At 42.5% G+C, this 12,285-nt stretch overlaps 1 protein-coding gene across 6 annotated transcripts in view; it reads left to right on the forward strand.

Annotated features, from left to right (window-relative positions):
- The window catches only part of LOC129859393 (E3 ubiquitin-protein ligase MARCHF8-like), a 129,586-nt gene that overhangs the window by 79,099 nt on the left and 38,202 nt on the right, over positions 1 to 12,285 (forward strand). The gene's annotated exons all lie outside the window — the stretch shown is intronic.

Below are 12,285 nucleotides of genomic sequence, written 5' to 3' on the forward strand. Positions count from 1 at the left end.
TTGACTCTTCCCCTCTCTCGTTATCAATTCAATTCAATTCAAGGGGCTTTATTGGCATGGGAAACAAATGTAAACATTGCCAAAGCAAGTGAAATAGATAGTAAACTAAAGTGAAATAAACAATAAAAATTAACAGTAAACCTTACACTCACAAAAGTTCCAAAAGAATAAAGACATTTCAAGTGTCAATATGTCTATATACAGTGTTGTAATGATGTGCAAATAGTTAAAGTACAAAATGGGAAATAAATAAACATAAATATAGGTTGTATTTACAATGGTGTTTCTTCTTCACTGGTTGCCCTATTCTTCTGGCAACAGGTCACAAATCTTGTTGCTGTGATTGCACATTGTTATTTCACCCAATAGGTATGGGAGTTTATCAAAATGTGATTTATTTTTGAATTCTTTGTGGGTCTGTGTAATCTGATATGGTCATACATTTGGCAGGAAGTTAGGAAGTACAGCTCAGTTTCCACCTCATTTTGTGGGTAGTGTGCACATAGCCTGTCTTCTGTTGAGAGCCAGTTCTGCCTTCGGCGGCCTTTCTCAATAGCAAGGCTATGCTCAATGGGTCTACATAGTCAAAGATTTCCTTAATTTTGGTTTAGTCACAGTGGTCAGATATTCTGCCACTATGTACTCTCTGTTTAGGGGCAAATAGCATTCTAGTTTGCTCTGTTGTTTTGTAAATTATTTCCAATATGTCAAGTAATCTTTTTGTTTTCTCATGATTTGGTTGAGTCTAATTATGTTGCTGTCCTGGGGCTTTGTGGGGTCTGTTTGTTTTTGTGAAAAGAGCCCCAGGACCAGCTTGCTTATTGGGCTCTTCTCCAGGTTCATCTCTCTGTAGGTGATGGCTTTGTTATGGAAGGTTTATGAATCGCTTCCTTTTAGGTGGTTGTAGAATTTAACAGCTCTTTTCCGGATTTTGATCATTAGCGGGTATCGGCCTAATTCTGCTCTGCATGCATTATTTGGTGTTTTACGTTGTACACAGAGGATTGTACACAGTCTCAATTAGGTGTTTGTCCCATTTGTTACCTCTCTCTGTCTCTCTCTCACTCTGTCTCTTCTGATGCTCTGGTTATGCTTCCTTTATTACCTACTCTGGAGTGTGACTTGCTGTAAGTAGCGGTCACGTGGACACACACACTGCTGTTCAGGAATATACCCTCGGTAGGCTAATAGATAGACAGGTGCAAATCATATAATTTCCCTGTCTGATTTTGGACCCAAACATCCCTAAAACACACACACACACAACGGGAGAGCAATATGAGTGATTCTCCTCAAATCCACAGTGTAGCACATCACATCATTGACTTATGCACCAAATGACAGAGCTTTGTGTAAATCTCTAAGCAGGATGGAGGGATGGGGGAGAGGAGAGGAGATGGGAAGAAAGAGCTTAGTAGTCACATGTCAGTACGGGAGCTTAAAACCTGTTGGGGAGAGAGGGAACAGGGAATTTGAATGGGTTTGGCAGTCAATCCCTGTCTTCCTATATGGACTCATCCCTGTTCCTTGTTGGGAAGGAAGCATCCTGGTTGTGCAGGACACACTGTATCTCTGTTTGATATCGCCATCAGACATCCGTTTGAAGATGCTCATCATGCCCACACACAGAGAGGCTTTCTTTCAGCTTGTGTTGTTGAGATGAACAAATAACAAGTGTTTTGTGACGTTATACACCTACAATGCCTTCAGAAAGTACTTATACCACATTTAGTTGTGTTCCAGCCTGAATAAAAAATGGATCAAACAGATTTTCTTTCTCACCCATCTACACACAAAACCCCATAATTACAACATTTGTTATGATTTTTTTTGCCAAAAAACTAAATGAAATACAGAAATATCTCATTTACATAAGTATTCACACCCCTGAGTCAATACTTTGTAGAAGCACCTTTGGCCAGCGATTACAACTGTGAGTCGTTCTGGGTAAGTCTCTACGAGCTTTCCACACCTGGATTGTGCAACATTTGCCCATTATTCTTTTCAAAATTCTTCAAGCTCTGACAAATTTATTGGTGATCATTGCTAGACAACCATTTTCAGGTCTTGCCATAGATTTCAAGTAGGTTTAAGTGAAAACTGTAACTCGGCTAATCAGGAACATTTACTGTCTTCTTGGTAAGCAACTCCAGTGTAGATTTGGCATTGTGATTTTGGTTATTTTCCTGTTGAAATGTGAATTCATCTCCAAGTGTCTGGTGGAAAGCAGACTGAACCAGCTCCATTTTAGTTGTTTTATCCTGAAAAACTCCCCAGTCTTTAACGATTACAAGCATGCCCATAACATGATGCAGCCACAACTATGCTTGAAAATATGGAGAGTGGTACTCGGTAATGTGTTGTATTGGATTTGCCCCAAACATAACACTTATTCTGTACAGGCTTCTCTCTTTTCACTCTGTCAATTAGGTTAGTATTGTGAAGTAACTACAATGTTGTTGATCCATCCTCAGTTTTCTCCTGTCACAGCCATTCAACTCTGTAACTGTTTTTAAGTCACCATTTGCCAATCCCTGAGCAGTTTTCTTCTTCTCTGGCAACTGAGTTAGGAAGAGCGCCTGTATCTTTGTAGTGACTGGGTCTATTGATATATCATCCAAAGTGTAATTAATAACTTCACCATGCTAAAAGGGAGCATGATATTTTTAATTTTTACCCACCTACAATAGGTGCCCTTCTTTGCAAGCCATTGGAAAACCTCCCTAGTCTTTGTGGTTGAGTCTGAGTTTGAAATTCACTGTTTGACCGAGGGACCTTACAGATAATGGTATGTGTGGGGTACAGAGATGAGGTAGTCATTCAAAAATCAAAGACTAAAAATTGAACACTATTATTGCATATTATTATGTGACTTGTTAAGCACATTTTTACATTTTTACTTTGAATATTTATTGACTCAAAAAAAAGAAAACATAATTCCACTTTGACGTTATGGAGTATTGTGGGTAGGCCAGTGACAAAACATCGAAATGTAATCCTTTCTAAATTCAGGCTGTAAACACAACAACATGTGGAAAAAGTTCAAGGGTTATGAATACTTTCTCAAGGCACTCTAGAAAGTACAGTGTTTTGTTAGTGTTTGTCATTAACAATCAAGGACTGTGCTCTTCTCTACTGTGATCTCTGCTGTTCTGAACTCGCCTTTCTCTGTGTGTGTGTGTGTGTGTGTGTGTGTGTGTGTGTGTGTGTGTGTGTGTGTGTGTGTGTGTGTGTGTGTGTGTGTCTGTGTCTGTGTCTGTGTCTGTGTCTGTGTCTGTCTGTCTGTCTGATCACAGGAGAGCTGCGAGCCCAGCCAGTCAACACAGTTAATTATGGTGAACTGGACTGAAGTAATTATCTGTTCTTTCAAGCTCTGCTCTGCTTCCCAAATGGCACCCTATTCCCATAAGGCTCTGGTCTAAAATATTGGACTATAGGGCCTCCCGAGTGGCATAGCGGTCTAAGGCACCGCATCGCAGTGCTAGCTGCGTTACTACAGATCCTGGTTCGATACCGGGCTGTGTTGCAGCCGGCCGTGACCGGGAGACGCATGAGGCGACGCACAATTGGCCCAGCTTTGTCCGAGTTAGTGGAGGGTTTGTCCGGCCGGAATGTCCTTGTCCCATCACGCTCTAACGACTCCTGTGGCGGGCCGGGCGCAGTGCACGCTGACACGGTCGCTAGGTGTACGGTGTTTCCTCCAAGACTATGTTGCGGCTGGCTTCCGGGTTAAGCGAGCTTTGTGTCAAGAAGCAATGCTGCTTGGTGGAGTTGTGTTTTGGAGGATACATGGCTCTCGACCTTCGCCTCTCCCGAGTCCGTACGGGAGTTGCAGCAATGGGACAAGACTGTAACTACCAATTGGATATGACGAAATTGGGGAGAAAAGGGGGTAAAAGTAGCGCACTATAAAGGAAATAGGGTGCTGTTTGGAATGCACCTCTGTACTCTAACATAAATAATGACTCAAGTGATTCAGAGGAGAGAAAAGCAAACCAACTTATACTTGTGAGGAAATACCTTGACTTCCAATTGACACCTGCGTCCTTATCTGGCTACCAAAACAAGTACTTTGACACACACTCACTTTTTGCTTCCTCCCTCATTTTCTCACCATCTCTCTTTTTCTTTCTCTCTGTCATTCACTCTCTCACTCTTTTGTTTGTCGTCTAATCTCTCTCTCGCTCCTCTCTCTCTCTGTTTCTCCCATCTTTCTCTATCCATTCCTCCCTTCCAGTTCATTCAATGAGACAACCTCCTTTCCTCTAACTAGTGCCTTAGCAATTCCAGTAGCTTAGCACCATTCAGACAGCCCTTTATCATTGCTAACTATTAGAAATTGCTTATTCAGGGAGCAGACCTGCAGTGACAAATCAGTACATACTGGTCTCCCATTTCCTGTTCCTATTCTGACACACTGATGCAATTAGGAGAGGTTTTAGTAGGGATGGATGAGAAGCAGATATAGAGAGAGGAGGAGTAGGGGAATGGAAGGGTGAGATGCAGATGAGAGGGTGGAGGAAGAGGAGGAGGAAAAGAGGGTAAGATTGGATGAGAGACAGAAAGAGGGGGGAAGAAGATGACAAGCAGATGAGAGAGAGTGCAATTAGCAATCCTGATATTGTGAAGTATTTTTTTTCTCAGAAACACAAACACACACACACACACACACACACACACACACACACACACACACACACACACACACACACACACACACACACACACACACACACACAGAGGCTGTTTCCTGTACCCCGCTGCAGGCCTACTTTAGGAGCTGTTTCTGTGGAAATGTGGTTTCAGTCAGACTTGCCTCCCTCAATGTACCAATCTTTCAGCATACACGTCTGTACTTAAACCAACGTCAGTTTGGCAGAGGAAAGGGCGGAGTTGGGCGCCGGAAAATCCGTCCAGAGCCCTGCCGTAAGCATTTCCTCAAGCTAGCTAGATGGAGCTCACGGAGGATATTTTCAATGAGTGTATTTTAAGTGAGTACAGTAGTTTGCATGCACCATGACGTTAGCGTTACAACCACTGACTGGCTGTGGCTAACATTATCCTAGCTATCTGCGTCTGCATTGTGTGTCCACCTCTGTCATGTTTCCGAGGGGATTCTTTTTAAGCTCTGTCTACCCAAACACATGATTTGTTGGGCGATTTTTCTGTCTGAGGAGCGCCCTCCCTGAATTGGCCAAGAAAATCTGGCATGATTCTCACTATTCATATATAGTATAAAAAAAATTATATCTGTGACCATAATGTCCATGAGTTTCTAGTGGATAGACTATATGGTTCAAGAGAAAAATAACCTATATAATTTTGGGAAAGCATCTAATCAACAATTGCATTGTTTTCAATTCACTCCACAAACTTTTCAAACTATTGTATTTTTTCACAACTGCCACCAGTTTGACCCCTAAATATTTACAACAAAGTGCTGTTGTTCTAGGTCTGGGATTTCTGAGACTACAGAGATGTCTCTAGTTCTCTCTCACTCAAAAACAGTCTTTTTCCTCTCTCTCAGACCTACACTAGTTTACAAGCTAACTGTGAGACTGTGGTTTTGCTGAGCAAATGCTAATGATCGCTGCTGTCTCATGTAGTGTGTACTGTCGCTATAATTTTACTAACGGTCACAGATCTAGGATCAGCTTACCCTACCTTACCCTCCAAAATCCTAACCATAGCCATTAGGGAGAAAGAAAAAACTGATCTTAGATCAGTGTCTTATGGGCAATGTCTATATCCCACTCCTATTGTCTCGTAGCCTTGTACTTCTCACTTTGGTTCTCAAACAGGGTCATCCCATGCCGGTTCTTACCAGAGCCATATATTTAGGATATGTGTGTATATTTAGGCTCTAAATATACTAGGCAAAAATATAATCGCAACAGTTTCAAAGATTTTACTGAGTTACAGTTCATAGAAGGAAATCAGTCAATTGAAATAAATTCATTAGGCCCTAATCTATGGATTTCACACGACTGTGCTGGTGTGCAGGTGGGCCTTGGAAGGCATAGACCCACTCACTTCGCAGCCAGGCCCACCCACTAGGGAGCCAAGCCCAGGCAATCAGAATGAGTTTTTCCCCACAAAAGGGCTTTCCTCCTCCCCCTCAGATGGTCCCGCAGGTGAAGAAGCCAGATGTGGAGGTCCTGGGCTGGCTGTGGTTACGACGCCGAACTGCAGCCAGGTCAAGACCCTGGTTAGGACGACGAGTACTCAGATGAGTTTCCCTGAGACGGTTTCTAACAGTTTGTGCAGAAATTATTTGGTTGTACAAACCCACAGTTTCATCAGCTGTCTGGGTGGCTGGTCTCAGACGATCCCACAGGTGAAGAAGCCGGATGTGGAGGTCCTGGGCTGGCATGGTTACCAGTGGTCTGTGGTTGTGAGGCAGGTTGGAAGTACTGCCAAATTCTTTAAAACGACATTGGAGGCAGCGTATGGTAGAGAAAATAACATTTAAATTATCTGGCAACAGCTCTGCTGGACATTCCTACAGTCAGCATGCCATTTGCACACTCCATCAAAACTTGAGACATCTGTGGCATTGTGTTGTGTGACAAAACTGCACATTTTAAAAGAGGCCTTTTATTGTCCCCAACACAAGGTGCACTTGTGTAATGATCGTGCTGTTTAATCAGTTTCTTGATATGCCACACCTGTCAGGTGGATGGATTATCTTGGCAAAGGAGAAATGCCCACTAACAGGGATGCAAACAAATTTGTGCAAACATTTGAGAGAAATAAGCTTTTTGTGCTTATGGAATATTTCTGGGATTTTTTATTTCAGCTCATGAAACATGGGACCAACACTTTGCATGTTGCGTTTATATTTTGGTTCAGTGTAAATACATGGCTCTGGTTACAACTGGAACTGGAGTCCTGTGTTGTGGTTGACAGCAACCGCTGGTGATTATTGTTACTGTGCATAGTTCACATTCTAACATTTCATCTGGTCCGCATCCTCTGTTCGCTGACCACTTTGTCATCACAACCTATATCTGCATGTGTTCAGCCTTGCATCTTCCTTCCTAGAAGTCACCGTATGCTGACAGAGACAGGAAACCATACCTAGACAGTAGACACCGCACTCTTCCTGTGTGATCAGATTATTTCAGTGATATAGGATACACCCTATCCTGCCTCTGTTTGTGTGAGTTTGGGAAGATTTGGGGAATACAGTGAGGGGTCAATGACTGCACTCTATCTACATATAAACCCATACATATTTAATTAGTGGGAACGGGTGTGTAGTGCTAGGACAAAAACTAAAATGCGCACCCTTTTGGGTCCCCAAGGGAAAAACTGTCTGTGTGTTTGTGCGCTTGCGTGTGTGTGCGCCTGCTTGTGTTAGTTGTCTCCATATTCTTCGGAGTAGTCTGTTACAGATATGGCTCTGTATTTGGTATGGAGTGTAATCCTGTGTGTCTCTGTCTTTACAGGAATCAGAGATATTTTAGAGCGCTGTAAGGTTGAACTCTTGTGTGAGCCTGTTTCTCTGCCATGTTGAGAAATACAGTATGGTGTGCTTGTCTCAGATACATATTCTGCACAATGATATTGTATAAGCTCTTCAGTGATAGATATTCATACACAGGCAAAGCAGGTTGTATGTGTCTACATGCATTAGTAAACACATTTATAGGACATAATTGAGCAGAGGCACATGAGGGTTAACGAGATGGATTTGGAAGGATGGCTACCCGGGAGGACTAGCAACTGTGTAATCTCATGCCTTGTGTGTGTTCGTGTGTTTGTTCGTGTTTGTTCGTGTGTTTGAGGCCAAGCCTCCGTATGTGCTGCCAGTGAACCAGTGGTGAGAATCGTCTGAGATGAGGTGTTCACCAAGTCTCTGAAGTGCCTTCTCTCATGTCCTAAGAATATGATTCACTACCAGTAACTCAATATACCCAGTTGTGTATGTGTGCTGCCGAATATACACTGAGTATACCAAATATTAGGAACACCTTCCAAATATTGAGTTGCACCCCCTTTTTCCCTCAGAACAGCCTCAATTTGTTTGGACATGGACTCTACAAGGTTTCGAACGCGTTCCACAGGGATTCTGGCCCATGTTGACTCCAATGCTTTCCACAGTTGTCAAGTTGGCTTCCCGTGTGTATCAAGAATGATCCACCACCCTTTGGGTGGTGGATCATTCTTGATACACACGGGAAACTGTGGAAGCAGCGTTGCAGCAGCGTTGCAGTTCGTGACACAAACCGCTGCACCTGGCACCTTCTTCCATACCCAGTTCAAAAGCACTTAAATATTTAGTCTTGCCCCTTCACCCTCTGAATGGCACACATACACAATCCAATCCATCCACGCCAGCAGCATACCACCCTGCATACCACTGCTGGCTTGCTTCTGAAGCTAAGCAGGGTTGGTCCTGGTCAGTCCCTGGATGGGAGACCAGATGCTGCTGGAAGTGGTATTGGAGGGCCAGTAGGAGGCACTCTTTCCTCTGGTCTAATAAAATATCCCAATGCCCCAGGGCAGTGATTGGGGACACTGCCCTGTGTGTAGGGTGCCGTCTTTCAGATGGGACGTTAAACGGGTGTCCTGACTCTCTGAGGTCATTAAAGATCCCATGGCACTTATCGTAAGAGTAGGGGTGTTAACCCCGGTGTCCTGGCTAAATTCCCAATCTGGCCCTCAAACCATCATGGTCACCTAATAATCCCCAGTTTACAATTGGCTCATTCATCCCCCTCCTCTCCCCTGTAACTATTCCCCAGGTCGTTGCTGCAAATGAGAACGTGTTCTCAGTCAACTTACCTGGTAAAATAACGGTAAAATAAATAAGAAATAAAATAAAAAAATGTCTCAAGCTTTAAAAATCCTTCTTTAACCTGTCTCCTGCCCTTCATCTACACTGATTGAAGTGGATTTAACAAGTGACATCATGTCATGGAAAGAGCATGTTTTGTATACTCAGTGTATATGACACACACAGTGCGGTCTGTGCTGGTCTGTATAACCTCCAGGTCATTGAGCTGTGGTTATTATATGTAAATGACATGTGTCCACCTCTATGGAGAGATCAATGGATAGGATTAGTCATTCACATCACACAGATTTCCCCATTATCCTCATCAACGTGTGTGTGTGTGTGTGTGTGTGTGTGTGTGTGTGTGTGTGTGTGTGTGTGTGTGTGTGTGTGTGTGTGTGTATATATATGCTTGTGTTTTTTTTTGTGTGTGAGCGTGTGTTTGTCTGTCTGTGTGTGTGCTTGTTTGCAGACCATTAGTTCTGATGATTTAATTGTTTCCTCCCTTCCGTTCTCCTCATGTTCACTGACTCTGCTTGCTATCTCTACTATCTCTCTTTTCCCCACTTCCCCTCTCTCTCTTTATTTCCATCTCGCTCTCCCTCCCTCCCACTGTCTGTCTCTCTCTCTCTCTCTCTTTTTCCAACTCCTTCTCCCTCCCAGTCTCTTTGTCCCTCTGTCTCTCACCCTCAGTTCTTTTCTAAACATTTTGGCATATGATCTGACAGTAGATGATTAAGAGTGACATCTCTGGCACCTTTCCTACAGAGAGAGAGAAGCTGCTTGTTTAAATAATTCATTACCCACATACCCAGGCTTCTTCTGATGCTGCTATAAAATCTAAATGTCTGTTGTAATGTTCTGTTAAATTAAACATGTCATTGATATGTCTGTTTTTATATGGGTTTTATAAAAATGTATGTTGCAATATTCCTGTCCTGAGTAGATGTGATGTTTCTGTTTAACAGAAAACCCTTTTATAGGAGTTTCTAGAGTCCCCGTGGACCTTCTCAGCCATTCTCTTTTAGCCTATCACCATGTAATCATCCCTCTCTTCAGTCCATATAATTCTCGCCTCTCTTATGTACTCTCTGGGACAGTGAATGATAATGCTTTCACATATCCTGTCCATTGTGTATGTTGAGGGATGTGTGTGTGTGTGTGTGTGTGTGCAAGTGCATCCTGGAATGTCATACTAGATGATTGTATTAAGCCAGCAAACAGGGGATGTCCTAAGGAAATGATGCGACATTCCCATTCAGTCCCTTTAAGGGTTTTGCCAATTTGCCAAGAAGTTATCCCACTGACATTCTGAGAACATTCTAGTAACATTAAAACATGACGTTAACCTCGAGACCATAAGAGGACGTTCAGTACAGGTCCCAGTATTGTCTGGTTCCCTGTAAGTTCCCAGGATGTCACTGAGGGCCATGTCAGGACCTTTTTTAGGGTGTTCTCAAGACTTTAATTTTATTAGTTCTTAGGACGTTGCGTGATGGTCCCAAGGGAATGTTCTCTGGAGGACCTGTGTCTAGTTTCCTGTAGAACAGGCAACCATTAACATCGACAGGGCTGTAGTGGAGCGGGTCGAGAGTTTCAAGTTCCTTGGTGTCCACGTCACCAACAAACTATCATGGTCCAAACACACCAAGACAGTCGTGAAGAGGGCAACACCTTTTTCCCCCTCCCCCCCACGACAACACCTTTTCCCCCTCAGGAGACAGAAAAAATTTGGCATGGGTCCCCAGATTCTCAAAAAGGTCTACAGCTGCACCATCGAGAGCATCCTGACCGGTTGCATCACCGCCTGGTATGGCAACTGCTCGACTTTTGACCGCAAGGCGCTTCAGAGAGTAGTGCGTACGGCCCAGTACATCACTGGGGCCAAGTTTCCTGCCATCCAAGACCTATATACTAGGCGGTGTCAGAGGATAGCCCAAAAAATGGTCAAAGACTCCAGTCACCCAAGTCATAGATTGTTCTCTCTGCTACCGCACGGCAAGCAGTACCAGAGCACCAAGTCTAGGTCCAAGAGGCTTCTAAACAGCTTCTACCCACAAGCCATAAGACTGCTGAACAATTCATCAAATGGCCACCCAAACTATTTGCATTGACAACATTTGTTTTTACACTGCTGCTACTCGCTGTTTATTATCTTTGCATAGTCACTTTACCCTTACCTATATGTACCTTGACTAACCAGTACCCCCGCACATTGACTCGTTACCGGTACCCCTTGTATATAGCCTCGTTATTGTTATTTTATTGTGTTACTTTTTATAATTTTTTACCTTTGTTAATTTGGTAAATATTTCATTAACTCTTCCTTGAACTGCATTGTTGGTTAAGGGCTTGTAAGTAAGCATTTCACGGTAAGGTTGTATTCTGTTGTATTCGGCGCATGTGACCAATAAAGTATGATTTGATATTTCTCACCATATGTCTGCTGCAGAGGGACAAGAGAGAGCCATGAGAAAATTAGTTTTGATCATCAAATTGGCTCCATAATTTAAAAGAAGTTGGAAAAACAAGCAATGAAGGAAAACTAGCGCAGAAATTATATTGCGATATTGTCAAAACGATACGATGTCTTCAAAAATAATATCCCACTCATCCAGTCACAGCTCTGTGCTTATAATAGCACAGTGCTTTTAACATAGTGTTTTCAACTTACATATTTGACATACTTGATTACATTGTGTATCTTTATTCATACAGTAATTATTATTTCACATCACCTGGGAGTTGAATTCACAACCTCTTTGATCTTCCTGCTGCACCACCATGTCTGTATCAATGACTGATTTCACCTGTATTCCTACACTTTGTACTTCAAAGTACATCTCAGCTATGTTAAAAATACACTGAAGAAAAACGATTATATTTATCATAGTGATTCAGGAATAACCTTAAAACAGAATAATCTGCTCCACCAACATTGGACAACTATACTGAAAACTCAAATTGCTGAAATAAGTAAAGGAAATCAATGAGAGAATAGTCAGATTAACTAATAACCAAAATAGCAGTGCAGGTGGCACTCTTTTGCTAAGTGCCAAAACATTCAGGAGAAAGAGGAGCTCAAAGTTGACCCATTTTGCATACCGGGGGGTATGAGTTTGATATCATTTAAAAGCTTACAAACAGGGTTGTCAAACGATTTGATAATTTCAACAACAAAAAAATGGACAAATTGACATTTAACCTTTTAAAGTAAATTATCAAAAAATGTCAACTCAGATTTTTTTTCATATTTGCATTTGTTGTAGTTTAGACCCTACTTTACATCATCTGTCATTTTGTGTTATGCCTGCCATCGGTTAAGACACAACATGCTCTTGAATACAGGTGGGTGTCATTTCAATCATAGGGACCTATCCCTTCAATTCACACCACCGCAATTTAGCTGGTACACCATTGAAATTGAAATTGAATTGAAATGTTACCTTCTAATTACAACCACAAAGATGGCCACCGCTCCACCCACCGTCAGATGTCAACTT

The sequence above is a fragment of the Salvelinus fontinalis genome, chromosome 1 (genome assembly GCF_029448725.1).
Source record: "Salvelinus fontinalis isolate EN_2023a chromosome 1, ASM2944872v1, whole genome shotgun sequence".
NCBI lineage: Eukaryota > Metazoa > Chordata > Actinopteri > Salmoniformes > Salmonidae > Salvelinus > Salvelinus fontinalis.